This window comes from Parasteatoda tepidariorum, chromosome 8 (genome assembly GCF_043381705.1).
Source record: "Parasteatoda tepidariorum isolate YZ-2023 chromosome 8, CAS_Ptep_4.0, whole genome shotgun sequence".
NCBI lineage: Eukaryota > Metazoa > Arthropoda > Arachnida > Araneae > Theridiidae > Parasteatoda > Parasteatoda tepidariorum.
Genome location: NC_092211.1, coordinates 61,101,826 through 61,120,885, shown reverse-complemented (window position 1 = coordinate 61,120,885; position 19,060 = coordinate 61,101,826). Strand labels below are relative to the sequence as shown.

Sequence of the window (19,060 nt, the reverse complement as noted above, 5' to 3'; positions counted from 1 at the left end):
ATGTTTTCTCAATATTTTTAACTTATTTTATGAGTTCTATGTACTTGCAGCTTATCCACTGATAATAATACTTATTATTATCTTTTTTAATTCTCTTCGTTCTTCTCTCTTTTCTTTTTATCCTTTTTGTGATATATATATATTTATATATACTGCAAAATAAAATAAATATAAAAAAAAAACGCGAAGAAAATTAAGAAAAACAATAAGTTTCATTTATTGCGCATAAGCTGCAAGTAAACAGAACTCTTAGAATAAGTTCAAAATGAAGATAAAACAAAGGAAAATTATAGACATATGAAAAAAAGGGGGGGGGGAATAATAATGAAAAAAAAATAATAATAACAACAAACAACTAAAAAGAAAAAGAAAGGATGACATTTTTTTAAAAAATCCGGAAAATAAAAGATATAATCTTTTCCTCAGCCCACACGATTATATCCGCAAAAAAGAGTGCTTTCTGATATGAGTTGATTTTAGTTTTCGCTGAGTTTATCTGTGCATATTATATGTACAGCGTGCAAAAAAAAAGTTAACTAGTCGGAATAATTTTTGAACTTCAAGTGCTCAATTTTGATGGTTTAAGGAGAGGACCTCGAATATGCTATTTAATTAGTGCAGACGAAATTTGAAGTTACGAAATCAGTCACAAAAGCGTACTTTTCCTGAATGAAACATAGCTTTTTTCGACGGGTCTGGATTTATGATCCCTGAAACAGGGGGTAGCCAGAACCTGGCAAATATTGTCCCAATAGTTTGATCATTAGAGTGGTCCAAAGTTTGGACTCCCTTATGTTTTTTTTTTTTTTTTTTTTTTNTTTTTTTTTTTTTTTTTTTTTTTTTTTTTTTTTTTTTTTACTTTTTGCGTAGTTCGTCATATCTCGAGAATTGTTTATTAAGCGAATCGAAAATTTTTTGCACGCAGTTACAAAACGAGTTTATTTAAAGATAGTTGCATGCAAAACAAACGGAAAATACACTAAATAAATAATTTAATACCATAATTAGTTATGATATCTTTTTTTTATTAACAATGTTATTATCATAGAAGTATGGTAATTTTACCAGATTTTTTTTTCTCCGTTGGTTTAAGTAATTTATGACCCTTGATATGTGTACATTTTTACTTCATTTTTGACTAGAATTCTAAAAATATGTATTAAGGACCATTATTAAAGGACTACCTGCATATTTAAAAAGTCATTGAAAAGGTTTCTAAAGTATAATTTTGCGAGGATTGATTTCAATATTTATAAGTGTTTCCCTATAATATTTACTTCAATCAAACAATTTGTACGATCAGTTGCCTTAACATTAGTATAATAAAATGGAAATCAAGTTCAAATTTTCGTTTATATTTGATTGAACTAAAATTGAAACTGAAGTCAAAAGTATGCTTTTATTTCCCTATAGTTTTATTATATTTTAAAAAATGTCCTTAACCCCTTCTGGACTGTAAACAGACATAAGTAATCACGTGATTCTCTCTTCACGAGCCACAATATCATATATTACGTCTAGCAGCCTAAGATCACACAGACTTGATCTAATTGCGATACTGTCACATTACGCCTCGTAATATTGCATATACAGACTCTTTAGTACGTATAAACTCGGAGTTTGTGGGTCTGCGTAAGCACTTCTTTATCTTCCAATTCTGAAGGGGTAAACTAAAACTTAAAAACTAAACTTCTGATATAGCTAATCAAAAATCAAATTTTTTTCAAATAAACATTTTGAGCTTTTGTAACAGGTACGTTTTTATATAAAAGACCCAAAAATATCTGCTACAAAAAGCATTATTCATCGTTAATTAATTCACCTTTAATCGCGTTACATTATGTGCTTAGCGCAAAAGCTACCCAGTGTCAATTCCCAAAATGCAAATTTTCATAATAATATCACCAATAATTGCTAATCAATTTTTATCATATTCTAAAATCTATTCTATTCGATGCACGAGAACGAAATTATTCTAAAATCTAATAAACATTTTGAATGGGAAGGACCCAAAATCAGTAATGAGAATCTTTCATCGGCAAACAGCCGATAATCGTTTCACAGCTTGAGCAAGGTTGCTCGCGTTTTTAATAACGCCATGGTAAACAAGCCCACCTATTTGTTGGGTCGTTAATGCACTATCCGGTCGAATCGCTTACATTTTGCAAGTGTAAACAAAAAATGAGCAAAATCATTATGTTCAGGTAACACGAACGGTTCAGGCGGCACGCTTAGAGTTGCGCACCACAATCTACTTTTTTTTTATGATTTGAGCTTCCACAATTAGAACCTTTAAAGGTGGGTTGTAATGCAACGGTATCACGCAATATGATATTAAGAAGATAGCGTTTTCTTTTCGTTTTCTTTATTTTTATCATTTTTTTAAAGAGAAAAGCATTGTCGACGAACCTGTTTAAGTGGCATGCTGTTAAGATAGTAGTGTTGGATGAGCTTTATTTCGCTTTTTGCGGAACAGTTCAAATGATAATTATATTCGACCGTTAGGGCAACTAAATATTAGAATTGAAAAGCAGATTGTCAGAGAGATATGGAAAATTTTTGCATTGATATCAAGTGGTTCATTAACTAAGCCTAACTAACGTTAGCATACTGCGTGTTATTACAACGAACAGTAAACTACTTTAATTGGTTATTTCCGTCCAAATCTAATTGCAATTTGTGATTTCCTTGATCGAAATTGCAAAATGGTTCATGGTTACATAAAGAAAACTTGCACGAGGAATGAGTTGAATAGATTCCAAATCTTTTTTTCAAGAGAATCCCTGTAGAAGAATTTATGGTATGAATCTGTAGCATGATAGAATCAGTGGAATTTACGATGTGAACCTATTTAAGTTGCCTGATGTTAAGATAGTTGTGTATTTTTATAACCGTCGTTGAACAACAGACTCAATTTTTTGGCCTTACGACTACTAATGTTCCACTCCGTAGTCTCGTAATTTTGAAACCAACCCAGAAGACAAGGGAACTCCTGGATCAAGTAGTGGGAGAAATTCGCCTTCGCGAAGAACCTTTTTCGCTTTTACTAACTCGCATTTGCGGTTCAAGGAGAGGAAAACCACGAAAACCTCTCCCGGTTAGCCTGATGACAAGGGAACCCTAACCCATGATCCGTCTACCACTGAGGATATTTTACGTCAGCACTGTGGTCGTTGCGAACCGACTGTGGAATTCGTATTAATCATTCATCGCTGGGATTCGAACCCGGTACACCTCCTAAAGCACCATGGCTCAAAATTAATAAATTGTTAAAGATTTTTAAAACTTTCCAAGCCAATAACTAATTATTTAATTCAAATAATAAATCAGATGCCAATTAAAAACTATTAATGAATAACAATCAGGTAAATAAAAATATTTCTACTGCAAAATTCTCAATAATTTATCTCCCATACGTCGACATAAGTTATTTAATTTATATACCGCTCCACACACTTTCACTAAACAATTTTCTTACTGAATGAGGCAATCTTTGGCACCAAATGCGCGATGAAAAATTGGCATCAATCAATGAACGGAGGGGGGGGGGTTGTGAATATTAGAAGCAAAAACAAGTAACCAAACTTTTAATCTTATCTTCATTAGTGGATAGATTAGATTCTAATTAATCCTATACAGTAAGAGTTGAGGGCGAGGCAATGCTTAAGAAATCGTGATTCGATATCTGAACCGAAGGGCATGCCGACGTCTTTATTGTTATTATTTTAAGTCATATTAAACAGACGCGTTTATCTGATCAATCGAGTTTGTCGATCGTAAATGGATATATTAAAGGGTAATTGGCGAGCATTTTGCACGTGGGCGATCTCTCTTAATTAGGTTTAGATTAAAAAATCTATGGTTATAGATTTAAAAAAAAAGGGATTCAAAGGTCATTCTTAATTAGTAGGGGCTCCTTCTGAAACAATGCCGATTCACAAATTATTACATTCTCTAGATTATTTTATTTTAACGGCTATAATGTAACAAGCAATATTTTAATTAAAATTTTTTCAATTAATTTAAACTATATACTTATCTATACATAATGAAAGATCACAACGATTTTTTTTTCGAATTTTAAAATTTCAAGATGAAAAAAGTCACTACGGTCTTTTCCTGAAATTCTTTTAGTCAGATTGAAAAATAGGTTTTCGGTAAATTTAACTCTACTAAGAATATGAGACTGGGCAGATTCAACGTGAAAATGAATTAAATTTAACTTAAGAATGTGAGACTGAGCAGATTTAACGCGAAAGTTAATTAAATTTAATTTAAGACTGCGAGACTGGGCACATTTAACGCGAAAATGAATTAAATTTAATTTAGGAATGTGAGACTGAGCAGATTTAACGCTAAAATGAATTAAATTTAATTTAAGAACGTGAGACTGAGCAGATTTAACGCGAAAATGAATTAAATTTAATTTAAGAATGTGAGACTGGGCAGATTTAACGCAAAAATGAATTAAATTTAACTTAAGAACATGAGACTAGGCAGATTTAATGCGAAAATGAATTAAATTTAACTTAAGAATGTGAGACTGGGCAGATTTAACGCAAGAGTGAATTCAATTAAACTCCAGCAAGGGTATGAGACTGGAAAGATTTATTGCGACAGTGGATTAAATTAAACTCCTGTGGCAATAAAGTGTTAGAATCTTTGCATTTTGTTAAACCATGGAGTCATTCAAACTTTCTGCAACTTAAATATAATGACACGTCGAATCATATCATCATGCTTCTAAAACTACATTGCACGGTACTATGGTTTAAACTGACTTAAAACCATCATGGTTTGAATAAATACCTTGTCAAGGTAGCAGTAAATTTAAATAATATTATAGTAGTAGTAGTCGTAATCTGACAATCCGTTTCTGAGCATTATGCTTGGTAAATGCGCTTGCAGCTCTCATGGATTAAGAGAGATAAAATTGGAGAATGAGTTGCTTAGAAGCGTTTTGTAGATATTAAATATCGTGCTTCTAAACTATATTACGTGGTACTATGGTTCGAATTGACTTAAAACAAGGTTCAAATAAATACCTTGTTAAGGCTACAGTAAAATTTGAACGATATTAACCTGGTAGTCTGACCATCTGGGAGTCATTTTGCTTCATAAGTGCGCTTGTAACTCTTATAGATTAGGAAATATAAAATTGGAGAAATGCGCTGTTTAGGAGTGTTTAGTAGATAACAAAAACGATTTTAGGTGAGATAATTTTTTAATATCAATCGTGTTTTAGACAAACTTTCCAACAAAATGTTCTTATATTTATAATTTTCCGTAATATATACTTCCTAATACTGTTTCAATTTGTTCTTGTACTTTGTACATCAAAATCATTGCTTTCATTTCAAGTAATCATATTTCGCTTGCCACTTCTACAAAGATAACGCTCCCATGGTAGATCTCAATATACTTCGGTACCTAAACCAATTGAAATAAACCTCGCGGTTAAGCCTTAGGGCACTACAGTGACAAAACGACAAGGCAATCTTCAAGAACTCGGACCCAAAAAAAAATTTAGAGGAAAAAAAAAAGAAAATTTCACGCACCTGGACTAATATGAGCATAACACATGAGGCCTATTTCTGCAAGGTCATCTTACTCTTAAACATTTAGTGTCCATAGCAAGGAAAAAAAAGAAAAGAGGGAAAGGGGAAAGAAATTACATACATAAGAACTAAAAAGTAAAAAAAAAACATTCGATGTGCTTAGAACTGAACGATAATCATTAAAGAATGATTCAAATGTAATTGCAGCGACCAAATGGAAGGTTTTCTTAAATGCCGTCTGTCGTTTCGCCCCAGGAATCCTCTTAATAGATGCTGGTTGTTAGATAGCTGAAGAAATGTATGTATAAAAAGTAATGGATACTCATAAGCAGGTCTTTCCCTTGACAATCTGTTATCATAGCTGAAACAATGGATGGACACGTGTAGTTTTGTAATAGTCACAATAGACAGTGGTTTGCACATTTTCCCTCAGCTAATTTGTCTTCGGCCATCCTTGCAATGAAAATTGCTTGTGAGAGAACTGAAGGGTTTAGTTTAAGAGGAAATTTAATTATATAAATGTTTATAGGTGGAGCTTTGTGAGAAGAAAAGCAATCTAGAATAATAACTTAGTCGTGGTCACTTTGTGAAAGACCAACAAATTGTGACCAAATGAGTATTCTTCCGTTTTGGTAGGAAGGTTCAGTTTGAAGAAAAATGAATTAGTTTTGCAAGAAAATTAATTTGTAATTGCATTTATTGTATTGTAGGTGAAAGTGTGTGTGGTGAAAAGTAAGAAAAGGAATTGAGGCTTTGCAAATGTACCAGCACAGTTATAATCACATTTTAACAAATGTTACCATTAGGTACGCTCTTCTGTTTTTGTAAAAGGGTTTTACTTAGAGTCAAATTGATACGTTATAAGTAATTATGCTAGTGGAGTTAAACGCTTTGTGAAACGGAAGAAAGGCAATCGAGAACATGAATTAAGACTATGTCCATCTCATTTTTGCAGAAGGGTAACAAATTATGGCTATTTGGCGCAACCATCTATTTCTGTAGAAAGATTAGTTCCCACTGTTCCCAATGAGGCTAGAATTACCAGAACATAATCATGGTGGCTCAGTGTAAAAAGCACTCGCTTCTCAATGTGGTGGCCCGAGTACGAATCCCAGTGATCGCTGGTCGATATGAATTCCGCACAAGGCTCGCACCAACCTCAGTGCTGGTAATATCCTAATTGGTAGAAGGATCATGGATTAGAGACCCCTTGCCGTCAGGCTAATTGCGGAGGGTTTTCTTGGTTCTCCCCTTCGTGTAACACAAATGCAGGAGTGTTCCATCAAGAAGTCCTCCACGAAGGCAAATTTCTCCTAATACTTGATCCAGGAGTTTCCTTCTCTTCTAGATTGGGTTTAAAATTACAAGACTACGTTAGTCGTAATCCTAAAAAACTGGGGCAGCTGTTCAACGGCGGTTATAAGATAAAATAAAATTACCAAAACATCATACAAGTCGGATTTAATAACGTCGTCAAACGGATTCCAATTCGCAGTGGTTTCTACTTCATTCTCATCTGCTGAATCTCACAAAAAACTGTCACCATCCAACGAATTTGAAATTCCCTCACTGCTTGAAAGATTTTGCAATAAAATATAAATTTTCGTATTTAGTTTTTTTTAGCTGCTGACATTCCAAAAATTTGCGATATCTTTAATTGAAAATGGGGAATAGTGACTTACACAACGGGTAAACTTATACACTGGAGCATGCCGTAATTAAAATTTTTAAAGAAAAAATAATTTTTTTATCTATTATAAGAGGTGGAACAAAACTTTTATTACCTAAATGTATTTTTTCAATGAGCAATATAGAGAACCTACGTTTTTCAAATTGTTTGTATTTTTTAGGTTAACTCGAGTACTGCGAATGCTTCTGCAGTGATATTCCTCCTTTTAGTTGCATTTATCGTAGTTTGTTGCACTGATCGATTTATAAAACACATAATGGAGAGATATTGCACTTTCGCGTACATACGTTCTGCTCATATTCTATAGAGAACCGAGAGTCTTCAGTAGCAACTGCACATGCGCAGAATTTACGAGCGTGAAATTTATTGCGCATTTCAGGTAATATCTAAAAATGCCCTAAAGTAAATTTTGTGCGGAAGGGGCAAAGATCATTGCTAGAGCAGTCACACGACTCAAATTTACCTAAACAAAACAAACCAAATTAGATTTGGAGAAATTGTTTTTTTCTCATTTGGACAACTTTGGAGAAACTATTTTTTTTTCTCATTCGGACAACTCAGATTGGCACAGATTACTTAGATTTTGTTTCGAAAATAAAATTACAAAACTTCTCTGAAGTGGGTTATTTTTTGCGCATTATCGAACATACAATCTCACTATTTTATAAACGATATAATTTTCTCTCTATTGTAAAACATGCTGCTTATTTTGAACTCTCTTTCTTTCTATAACCCTTAGACACAGATGGGACATCGGTGTGCCTATTATATAATAGGCACACCGGTGTCCCAAAATAATGTATAAAAAATATATAAATTTTTTTAATTATAAAAACTAGTTTAATATTTACTAAGGAAAATTTGCTAGATTATCGGAGTTATATTTGCACTAAAACATTAGATCCAAAAAAAGCAGTTTAATTTTTTTCAATTCATATTCAAAAATTTATCAATAATAGATTTTGTAAATTAAAAAAAAATAATTATTAATAACTGCTTCTCTTAGATCTAAATATCTGAAAATTTTAAAAATTAGATTTTAAAAGTGAGCCGTATTTGGAAGATTTTACCTTTAACGCAGAAAAAAAAACACCGTTGCCTCATACTGTATTTCATAACTATAAATTATTAAAATGCCAATTATAATATTTTTCACTTATTTTACCCTAAATTAATATAAAATAATGAAAAAGTATGAAAAGTATGCTTAATAAAAATTATGCGTCGATGGGTTAAAATAATTTTTTGCTGCCCTTATACATTCTCCGTCTTCTTTGATTTTGTTCTCAGCAAAATAATTAACGGAATAATTTTAATAAGTTCTGATTGATGAAAATTTATTGTATATATTTTTTTTAATTCTTTGAATAAAATTGCAAAACTTTGTAAGTTTGTGTGTATAAATTTGAAAGAACACTAAATAAAATTACATATTTAAGTTTTTCCCATATATTATTACGGAATACTTTCGAACCAGCTCTGTAAGTTTCTGAGAAATCACATAAACAAACCAAATGTCACTCCGCATATAATGAAGTCATCAAAAAACAAAAGATAATAAAATTTTGAAAAGGTCCTGACATCTATTCACAATTAAAGGGTTGTGATTAAAAATAATGCATAATGTTTCTCTATTTGGCGATGCAATATAATTTAGTCATTAACTTCAAGAAAGTTTTTCCCGATTTTTCAGAAACAATAACTTCGAAACATACTTGGAACATTCCCGCGGTATTTCGTGATACATACTTAAAAGTCACTGATTAATAAGAACAATAAAACCTTTTATATTAGCACTAACTTGCTGTGTTATTGTGCACGCTTTTCTCATATTACTCCTTTTTTCTTTTCATTAAGAAGTCCGTAAAGATGCGAACTTAATTATAATCGCCAAGAGAAAGCCAAAAAAAGAGCCGCGGCAATAAGACACAAAGGGAAAAATATTAAAGCTCTACAGTAATAATATCTTCAATGGGGTATAGAAATGTAATCATTAAAAATAATCTTTTCAGAATTACGAATCATTTTTTGTTTCCTTTGAACTATTATTTCCATTGGAATTAATCAACTAGACGAGCATTATCCAACGATTATGATGTCTTTTTAACAATCCAATTTTTTACCACGAAAAAATCCAAGGGGTGGGAATGTGATTGGGACTGTTTTTATGACCGGGATATAGTTTTTGTGTGGCGTCACTGTTGCCATTTTTTGTTGTTAAAATGTAATTCATTATTAAAAGGGGGTGAAAGAAAAAGGGAAAGAAAAGTTTAGTTGTAAATTTTATTTTACTGACTTCGTGAGGCATAAAATTCATCTAAGATTTTCTGCGTGAAATTCTTATTTAATTCGTTACATTGTACTTTAAATTGAAATACAATGGTTAACGTTTTTTCTATTGTTTGATGAATCAATTGAATTTTAATTTCTAAATTGGTCTTGAAATACTATTTAATATACGGATTGGATTTGTGTTCAATAGAAATATACAAAGAAAAAAGTATTTGAAAAAAAATTTCTTTTTACAGTTTATTAGACTTGAAAGTAATCCCTCGACATGAAAATACATGAATGTGGAAAGATTCTAAAAAATAGAATTTTCATGAAAATGCCCAATGTCTCTATTTAAAATTTTGATATTTCAGAATACATCAATTCGCGGTAGAAAGATTTACGTTAACGGAGAGTTTTTCATCAACTCAAATATTTCATAGTTGCAATGTATACATTAAATGTATTTTGCTTCTCCAAATATTTTTAAATAATGTTCTTTAAAGTGAGTATGTTTAGATAAATGTTGTCACATATTTTACATTATTTTTATTGAATTAATATGTGAATTCTTATATTGAATTCTTATTCTTATATTCAATATATTCTTATATTGAATTCTTATATGAATTTTTTTTTTTTTTTGAAAATATAATTTAATCGAAGGCAAAGAAAAAATATTTGTAAAAAGTTGCAATTAAATGAAAATGACCTATCCTTATCGGTCACCGACTCATTAGGTTTGAGTAAAAAGTGGCTATTAAGGGGTTAGTAGTCAGAGTCTACCGGCCACTGGCTACTAATGATAATTTAAATTTTTATGTCTACGTATTATATTATTATTGTAAACTTCTAAATTAAAAAGGCCGTAGCCGTAGTTTTCGCCTGGCTCCTAGAATTTGCTGATTCAAACTGCAGAATAATCTTCATAACTGCGCATTAGTCTGCGACTAAGTCAGAAAGACAATAGTAACAAAATTGGCATGTAAAAGAAAAACAAAACTTCTACAGCAAACTTGCGTTGATCTAATTCAAATTATACTCATAACGAAGGTAATAAGTCAGGAGGGAATCATGCAAAAGTTTTTGTAGAAATTAATAATTTTGAAAAGAAATTGACTTAATTTTTTTATATTCTAAATTCCATCTAATTACAGAATATCAATTGGAAGTTTTGAAAATCATCAAATTTCTTTAATTTATAAATCTGCAGATTGGAAAATAAATTCCATTTAGGAACTGGAGCAGATAGTAATTGAAAATAATTCAAGTTAGCAGACATTAAAAAAAGCTTATTCTGGCATCTTCTCTCAGCATTTTTTAAACTTTAAAAAAAAAAAAATTAAAAAAACCTGTCTATCTGAAATCTGTCTTGAAAAGTAATCTGCAGTTACTACTCTGATAATCTGCAGAGCTTGCTACCTTGTTGCAGAGTTTCTGCTACCAGGATCTGACGTAAAAAGAATAAAATTAATTAACACTTTAATCGCGGCAATAACGCGCCTTTGTCCCCCCTTCTGCGTTTAGATTTCCTCCGCAGAGCTAAAATTGAAATAAAACGCAAATTCCTTTAAGACTTGTTCATTTTATTTAAAAAAAAATTAAAAAATTGCGATCAATAACCATATTCAGCCTGGTTGGTAGGGCGTTGGGCCCATGTTCAAGAGCTCGTGAGATCGATCCCCTCCAACCGAAAACTCCCCGTGTAGTAAATGGTGACTGGTTCTCGTTAAATCTGTCGGATCACAAAGTCCTCCATGTTCCCATAACAAAATCATACCTCTGGGGGCTATGAATTGGAGATTGATCATCCTCTGGTTCTGGTTAAAATTACAATCTGTGAAAGAATGAATGGCTGCATGAATGGGTCCACCCTATTAAAAGGTTGTGACGTATGCGTGGCTGAAGTCGTATTCTTGGCCATAAATGGTGCCACTGAAAAACAAGAAGCGCTCCCTCTGCCTTAAATTCGCTTGGCTTCACCAAGAAGGCTTGTTGGTATCGATAAGTAGCATTAGAAACAACAACAACTAATACAACAATAGAGCTTAGCGAATATTCCTGGAAGACGAGTTATCTTGTCCGTAGAGATTGAAGAGTTATTCAGAGAAATTTTTGAGTTGTGAAAATTTTTACACGAAACAAAAAGGATCCAGTTCAATAAAATGACTGCAAAAAATATAACTTCTTTACCAACTCTTATCAGGCAACCGATGGATATGAATTAGCTCTGTGAGTGTGCCACATTTTAGAAATTTGAAAATTTATTCTTTACCAAATAACAAAATAAACTTAAAGATTTTTTTGAAATGCAACTTAAATCCAAAATCAGTTCTCATATTTTTTCCCCCCAAACTAAAAACAGGAATTCAAAATAAAAAATGAAAACTAATAAATCTAAGGTTAAAATTCTGAAAAACTACATCCATTTTGTTATAGCAAAAATGATGGTTAGAAAAAACAAGCTTCATTATCGTGCATTTTTTTTGAACACCTCTCCCGCAAAACATATTATAATCTCATATAAGTTGAGAATCCCTCATTTTTGACGAAAAATTGCCTCATTTTCGTATTTATTGTTTTTCTTTTGCAAGCATAGAATGTGCAAATTATGCAGACTCTCTTTTAATGAGGCTGTCACTGGAAAGTATTTTTGCTTCTGTATTAATAATACCTTTCTTTCAACGTCATTCGTCATTAGTAAGTGCATTTTAGACGAAATATATAGAAATATTTTCTAGAAAGCTCAAACAGCCGACGGCGATATACTGTTTGTACTGTTATTACTTTTCGTCACTCAGCTACTGTCACCCCCTTAGGCTGCATCTATTTTGTAATCAAAATAGATGCAGCTGGATAGATTTGCTTAGTGGGAGGGTCTATCTGGAGGTCAAGTTAAATCAGTTGTTGTGGTTTTAAAAAAAGTTCTTCTCTTTGGTGGCGCATAATATTTCAGATAATCCAATAAAAATTGACTTAAGGCTATAAGTAATCATCGCTCCGCCAAAAATTGTAAGGTTAAGCTGTTGCTGTTAATTACTGTTATCAATAAGTCAGAATTTTGCCTAGGAGACACTCTGTGGTTTTCGTAATTTTCCGTTCGATTTATTTACTTGTTTTTTGTTGAAGCAAATTTGGTGGCTCAGGAGATAGAACACTCACTTCCCAATGGGGTGACCCAGGTTCGATTCATCCCAGCGTTGGCTGGTTGATACAAATTTTGCTTCCAACTCACATCGACCACATTGCTGATGTAAAATATTCTCTGCGGTAAACGGAATATTGGTTAGAGTCTCTTAGCTGTCGAGCAAACCGCGGGAGGTTTATACTAGTTTTTCTCTCCATGTAACGCAAATATGGATTATTCCCATCAAAAAGCCTTCCACGAAGGTTAGTTTGTCACAATCTTTGATCCAGAAGTTCCCTTGTCCTCTGGATTGGGTTTTAAATTACAAGGATACGAAGTTGTACATTGATGCCCCCTGACGAAGGCGGGACGGGGTTAAGCTTTGATTGATAGTTCTAAACTCAAAATTTGACTGTTCAACGACGGTTATAAAATAAAATGTTTCTTTAAAAGAAGGATTGCTTCAGAGCACTTTTAAAGTGTATCAGGTGTAAATAATTACTTGTTTAAATTTCTTTGTTATAGATTGTTTTCATTTAATTTTCGTAAACGAGTAATGGATTGCTATTTTATTCACTTATTATTTTTTAAAAAGTTCGCAAGGTTTTCTCTTAGCGCATTTTGAGCGTAAAACTGTCTTGAATTTAATATTTGATACAAAAAAGTTTTCCTAAGCATTTACATTAGAAAACAACATAAAATGAGCACAACGCAAAATACTTTTAACTAACGCGCAGACTTTTAACTTACATGAACAATGGTTAAAATCCTTTAAATATTACGTACAGGTTTATCTTACATGTAAAATGCAAAATCTTTTAATACACTGCGTGGAAATTTAATTTTCTCACAAAATTCAGGGAAAATATATTATATTTTCATTATGGTTATTGCTATTAAATTCTAAGACATAGAATGAAAATTATTAATTATAGATATTTAAAAAATCGATCTATATTAATAATCATTTTTAAGAGTTCTAATACAAACAAAATAGTAGATAACTCCCGTGAAAAAAAAAATAACCATTCTTTTACAAAAAGAAAAAGTTAAAAGGTTTTGACTTTCTCCATCCAATTCAAAGGGTCGCATCAATAAAAACGAACTAAAACTTAACAAACTATAATAAAATTAATAACCCATCAAGCAAGGCAGCATTTCTTCCGGCGAATTTAGATGAAGGGGCAGGACAAGGTGGGGATGAAGCTAGTCCTGATCTAAAGATGATAATTAACGGTACATTACAGGTCCAAAGTTAGTGGCACATAACTCATGAAAGTAACGAGCACCTTTGGCTAATTAAAGGGTATGGAGTACTGGGTACATATTTTGGGCTCAAGATTGATCATGCTTAACCAGAGCCTGGGTTTTGGGTAACACAGGTGTTCCAAGAATGCCATTTCAGGTAGCGACATCAGGCTCAGTGAAATCGCGACAAATAATTATAGTGGAACTTCGTTTGGAGGCTCATTTCGCGACAAGTCCTAATGATTTCTTCTGCTTCTTGCCTCTAATGATACCGTTTCGGATTTTTAATGCTTCTTCTTCTTCTTCGTCTGTCTTCGGGCAATGTCACATGACTAGTATTGAAGGAAATCTTTTGCGTGTCTGGAGTTTGATTTCTATTTTTTTGCTTATTACTTTCTTCTTTTTTTATTTAAGCTTGAGTTTGATTAGCTGTGCGCTGTATTTAAAAGCTTCTTGGAAACGGGATTGAGAAAATAAATTGAAAGAATGAGAATGATACAGCAGAATGAATATTAATATTTATTCATTCATATTAACGATTATTTAAATTGTAGCTTTCGAATAATTCGATAATAAAATTTTCTATATTAAAACTAATTGTGTGGTGGAAGGTTTCCTTGCTTTTAGAAATGTGATTAAAAAAATTTCAAATAAGAATTTTTACAGAAATAATTTAAAAATAGAATATAGTTAATCAAACTGAATGACTTTTAATCTAATGATTTGATTTTTTTAAACTGAAAGATTTAATTTTAATGGTTTACAGATTTTTCTTATTATACGCAATTAAATTGGATAAATCATATTTGATAATTGATATGATGACGTACTTCATATTTGATAATAGATATCAAATATATATATGATAATATATATATATTTGATATCTCATATATAAATATATATATATATGATCATATTTGATAATTAATATTTGTCGGGAAGGGGGAAATATATTCGCGAAATATCGATGTTTTTAATATCGTAATAATGATATTGTAATATAATGACTGATTATTCAGAGTATATTCTCTCAAAAAATCGTGAATTAACTTTAATACGACAATTTCATCAAGGTTATTTATAGAATACGATATTATCGTAGTAACTATCAACAACAATTATAATGGGAAATGCTATCGTGAGTACAGAGTCATTTTTTATATCGTTAGTTGAATTTTATTCACTCAATGATTTTTTTAATATCTAAATAAGACAAGTATCTAATAAAAAAAATCGTCAACCAGTTAATGAAGATATGGTCTAATCGAAAACAAATTGAAAAATAATGTCGCGATATATTATAAAATATCAATTATAACGATATAAAATTTCTCCCTCTGTACTAGGAAATAGCAACAAAATGTTTTTTTTTTCTAGTGAATGTCTGTTGAGAAATATAATAGTTTTTCAATTTAAAAGTTAAATAGAGGAACATGTTAAACTATGTTTCAAAAACAATTAAACTTAAAAGTTAACAATTTTTTTAAAAAAAATATGCAATCATCTATTGGCTATCTTTCTTCTATTGAAGTGTTTACTCGAAGAACATGTTAAGTGACATTTTAAGAACACTCTGCTATTCACATTTAAGAACATGTTAAAAATGCCATGCAGATGATTTATCTATTAATTCTGCATAAAGATCGCTTTTCTTCGTTTGAAGTGTTTAGTAAGAGAACATGTCCAGTGAAATTTTGAAAACATTCTTATAAACAGGTTTAGGAACATGTTTAAGAAGCCAAGCAGAGAAAAATTTTATTTAATCCGTTTACTGACCATCTCTTTTTTCAATTGAAAAACTTTGGAAAAGAAAATGTTAGGTGCAATTAAAAAAAAAAACTTGAATATTTACATTTAGAAACATGCTATCACCCATTGATTTATTTTCATTGCTCAGTTTTCAAAACATGATTTTTAATGAAAAAATATGTCTTGCTACCCTCTTCCAGATGTTTCATAATATTTTTCAAGACTTTATAATGTTTCAATACATTATAAAGTCCATAAAAGTGTACTTTCAATAAAACGTCTCAATATTTTTTTTTTTTTGTTTTGTTTCTTTGTAGAACGCTCTTCCACTAAAATGAATGATGAAGCTTTGAATATTCTTTTTCTTCAAAATATATTTTCTTTAACTGAATTTATCAAAGATTACTTTCAGCTCCTATCAACAAAAAGAAGACAAAAATTAAATGTTTGCTATGTTATCAAAATTTGATATTACTATGATTTAAGTATGGTGTATAAGTTCGTAGATTTTCCTTTTAAATCACGTTTGACACTAAGTTATTTATAAAACCACAAAACATGCAATAACAAGTCAAAATGAAGTATATTTCATAACTAGTTTTTATTAAGGCTTAAACAATAAGAACAGCAAATAATATCTTTTTCCAGTTGAATTCGGTAACATATAAATGCTATAAATGCTGATTAATTTCTGAGCTATTTCAAAAGTGTTTTTTAAAAAAAATTCAATTTTATATATATAAAAAAAAAAACTTCGAATGGCAGAAGAACTGGTTATAAGTTTAAAATCAAATAATTGGGTACTTGCACTTCAAGAAGAAGAACACGAACACCCGCACATGCGACCTACGATGACAGGGGAAGCTGATCGTTTATAAGCAAAATGGCGTGTTATAAACGATAAACGAAGTTGAGCTAAGTTTCTCCACGTAAGTTAGAATGCTAATTAACGTGAAGTTAATTAAATACAGCTGGCAGCTTCGATACATAATTAGTTAGTTGTTGGCATGGCTTCATGCCTGCCTTTGCGTTAAGTAAGAAATATGCAATAAAAGAATTGAAAGCTTTGTGAAAGAATCTATGTGCAAGAATATAGAATGTGTCACTTAAGAGAATTGATACTTGACAAGCATGGCTCACTCGAAATAGAATGGAAAGTACAGATGTTAACGTAAGCGAATACCATGCTTCAACAACCAATCAAGATAGAGATTCCCCCACTACGTCACTTGCAGGTATCTCATTGTTTTCCTCCGCTTACTTAAAAGTTTTCAAGTTTTTTTTTTCTCTTCTTTTTAGTACATTTAACTATTTTTTTAAACATTTTTGTTAAATAGCTAAATAGTTATCGGAAAGGCTATTTTAGTTAAGTTTAATGTAGGGTTAGTAGATCTCGCAGAAAAAAAATGGGGTATTTTTTTAAGTACTAAGCGTATGTGGATTATATTGAAAAACTCCTTTTTGCATTTTTTTTATTGTTTTTCATTATCAGAGCATAATAGAAAACTTTAACAAAAATAAATTGAAAAAATATATTTTAAATGAAATTAAACGATCATACACAATTTAAAATTTTTGATGAAAAATCGAATATTTTTTTTTTTTTTTAAAATTATTATGCCGACAATGCTTGAATGGGAAAGATTTTTATTTTAATCAAAATTATCATCTTTCTTTTCCCTAGCATGTATACTTTCGTACAGTAATGATATAAAATAAATAAATGCACAAAATAATTATCATCCGAAATGCCGAGAATACTTCAATTGTAAAATATTAAGTATCAAATTACGGTATAGAGTATCAGCATTAAGAGGGCTATATCAGTAAAATCCCTTTTACCATCAAATCCATTTTTGAAATGAAAGGCATTTTTACCGAAAAATACTATACCGTAATTTTTACAGTGATATTTATTTAAATAGATTGATTCAGCAATTATATTGTAATTATTACTGTGAAAATTAGGGTACGTCAGATTCTTTTTTCCGTGGTGCGGTAAAAATGGATTTCACGTTAAAAGAATACCGGCACTCTGAACTTACAACGGCAGTATTTCTTACCGCAATTTGATTCGGAATTTCTTACAGAGTAATAGAAACTAAAATATATCAAAATCTAAATAAATAAATATCTTTTAAAAATATGCGAAAGTATACTTCTGCTTAATATAGGTATAATATGCATGATGTCTTGTAAAGACGATTTATAAATATTTTTAAAAATCTCAAAATGAAAATGTAATTAAAAGAAATATTCATAATAGAATAATCAATTGATATTTTAGAGTGGTAAAAAAAATAAAAAAGGTCTCAAAATCTTACAAATCACTAGTGAATAACACTGGTTGAAATTATTTAAAACTGTTTGATTGCTTGAGGGAACAGAAAGGAATTGAAAGGCGAACACCTCCCATCTTATTGAGGCAAACAAACTGGCTTTTATGCCTTAAAATTCGCCTTCTTCACTAATAATTCGGTTAATTATCTTTCAAATCAATTATCTTTCAAATCAATTACCTTTCAAGTTCGGTTAATTATATTTAAGTTACTGATCTTTTTGTTTTTTTCTAGCTAAAATATTTATCAGTAACACTTAATATCAATAACACCTAATAACATATATATAATAACAGCTAATATCAACAACACCTGTGTAATAGTTTTTCCTCATATTTATTTTTAATTAGGATTCTTAAAATATATTTAACGAGCAGTAAATGCAGAAAACCGGAATACTTTCGGCGAACTTTTTCAATCGGATTTAAAATTAGCAAACTCATCCTGTACAACAAATTAAATTGACTGTTCATTAACACTCACCCCTGTAAAGTAAATAAAAAAGAGCAACACATCAGACTTTATCGTGCAATAATATTATGTAAGAAATTAGCGTCATAGCATTAACTATTTCTTGAGAACTGTTTTACGAGTTCAGATATTCAAACCAATTTTTCTAATTCGAACATTTATAACTGATTAAAGAATATAAAGAAAGAAAACTCATTAAATGCTAATCTGAATGTATTACATTTCACATAGCATAAAAAAAAGATTGTAAATAATTTTCACAAACGCATTAAAATGTTCGGTTAAGCATAAAAATGGTGGTAATTACTCCATCGCCCGGGGGGTAATTCGCATACCTGTGGAAATCGTCCAGCCTGTCACATGCTGTAAGATCGTCGCCCACTTGTAGTCTGATAACAATTACCCACCGTTGCAACATTAAATTAGGGGATTTTACGACATAGTGTGAGCACAAACCTGTTTTTTTTTTATTTTTTTATTTTTCTTAACCATCTTTCTTTTTATTCCATCACCCCTGCTCCTGCGACTCGAACATCCCTCCCCCCTCTCATTTCTTTTTATTCTAAAAGACCCCCTTGTTAATGAGTCGTTATTAACGTTCCTC

General features: G+C 30.9%; 1 protein-coding gene and 1 long non-coding RNA gene across 4 annotated transcripts in view; one reads left to right on the top strand and one right to left on the bottom strand.

The window, feature by feature from the left end:
- LOC107449509 (paired box protein Pax-6) overlaps positions 1–19,060 on the top strand; it is a 193,686-nt gene that overhangs the window by 52,902 nt on the left and 121,724 nt on the right. The window lies entirely within an intron of this gene.
- The window catches only part of LOC139426203 (uncharacterized), a 125,937-nt gene continuing 122,621 nt past the window's right edge, over positions 15,745–19,060 (bottom strand). Inside the window, exon 3 of the long non-coding RNA XR_011637407.1 lies at positions 15,745–16,061. This is a non-coding gene — a long non-coding RNA (uncharacterized lncRNA). The remainder of the gene's footprint in view (positions 16,062–19,060) is intronic.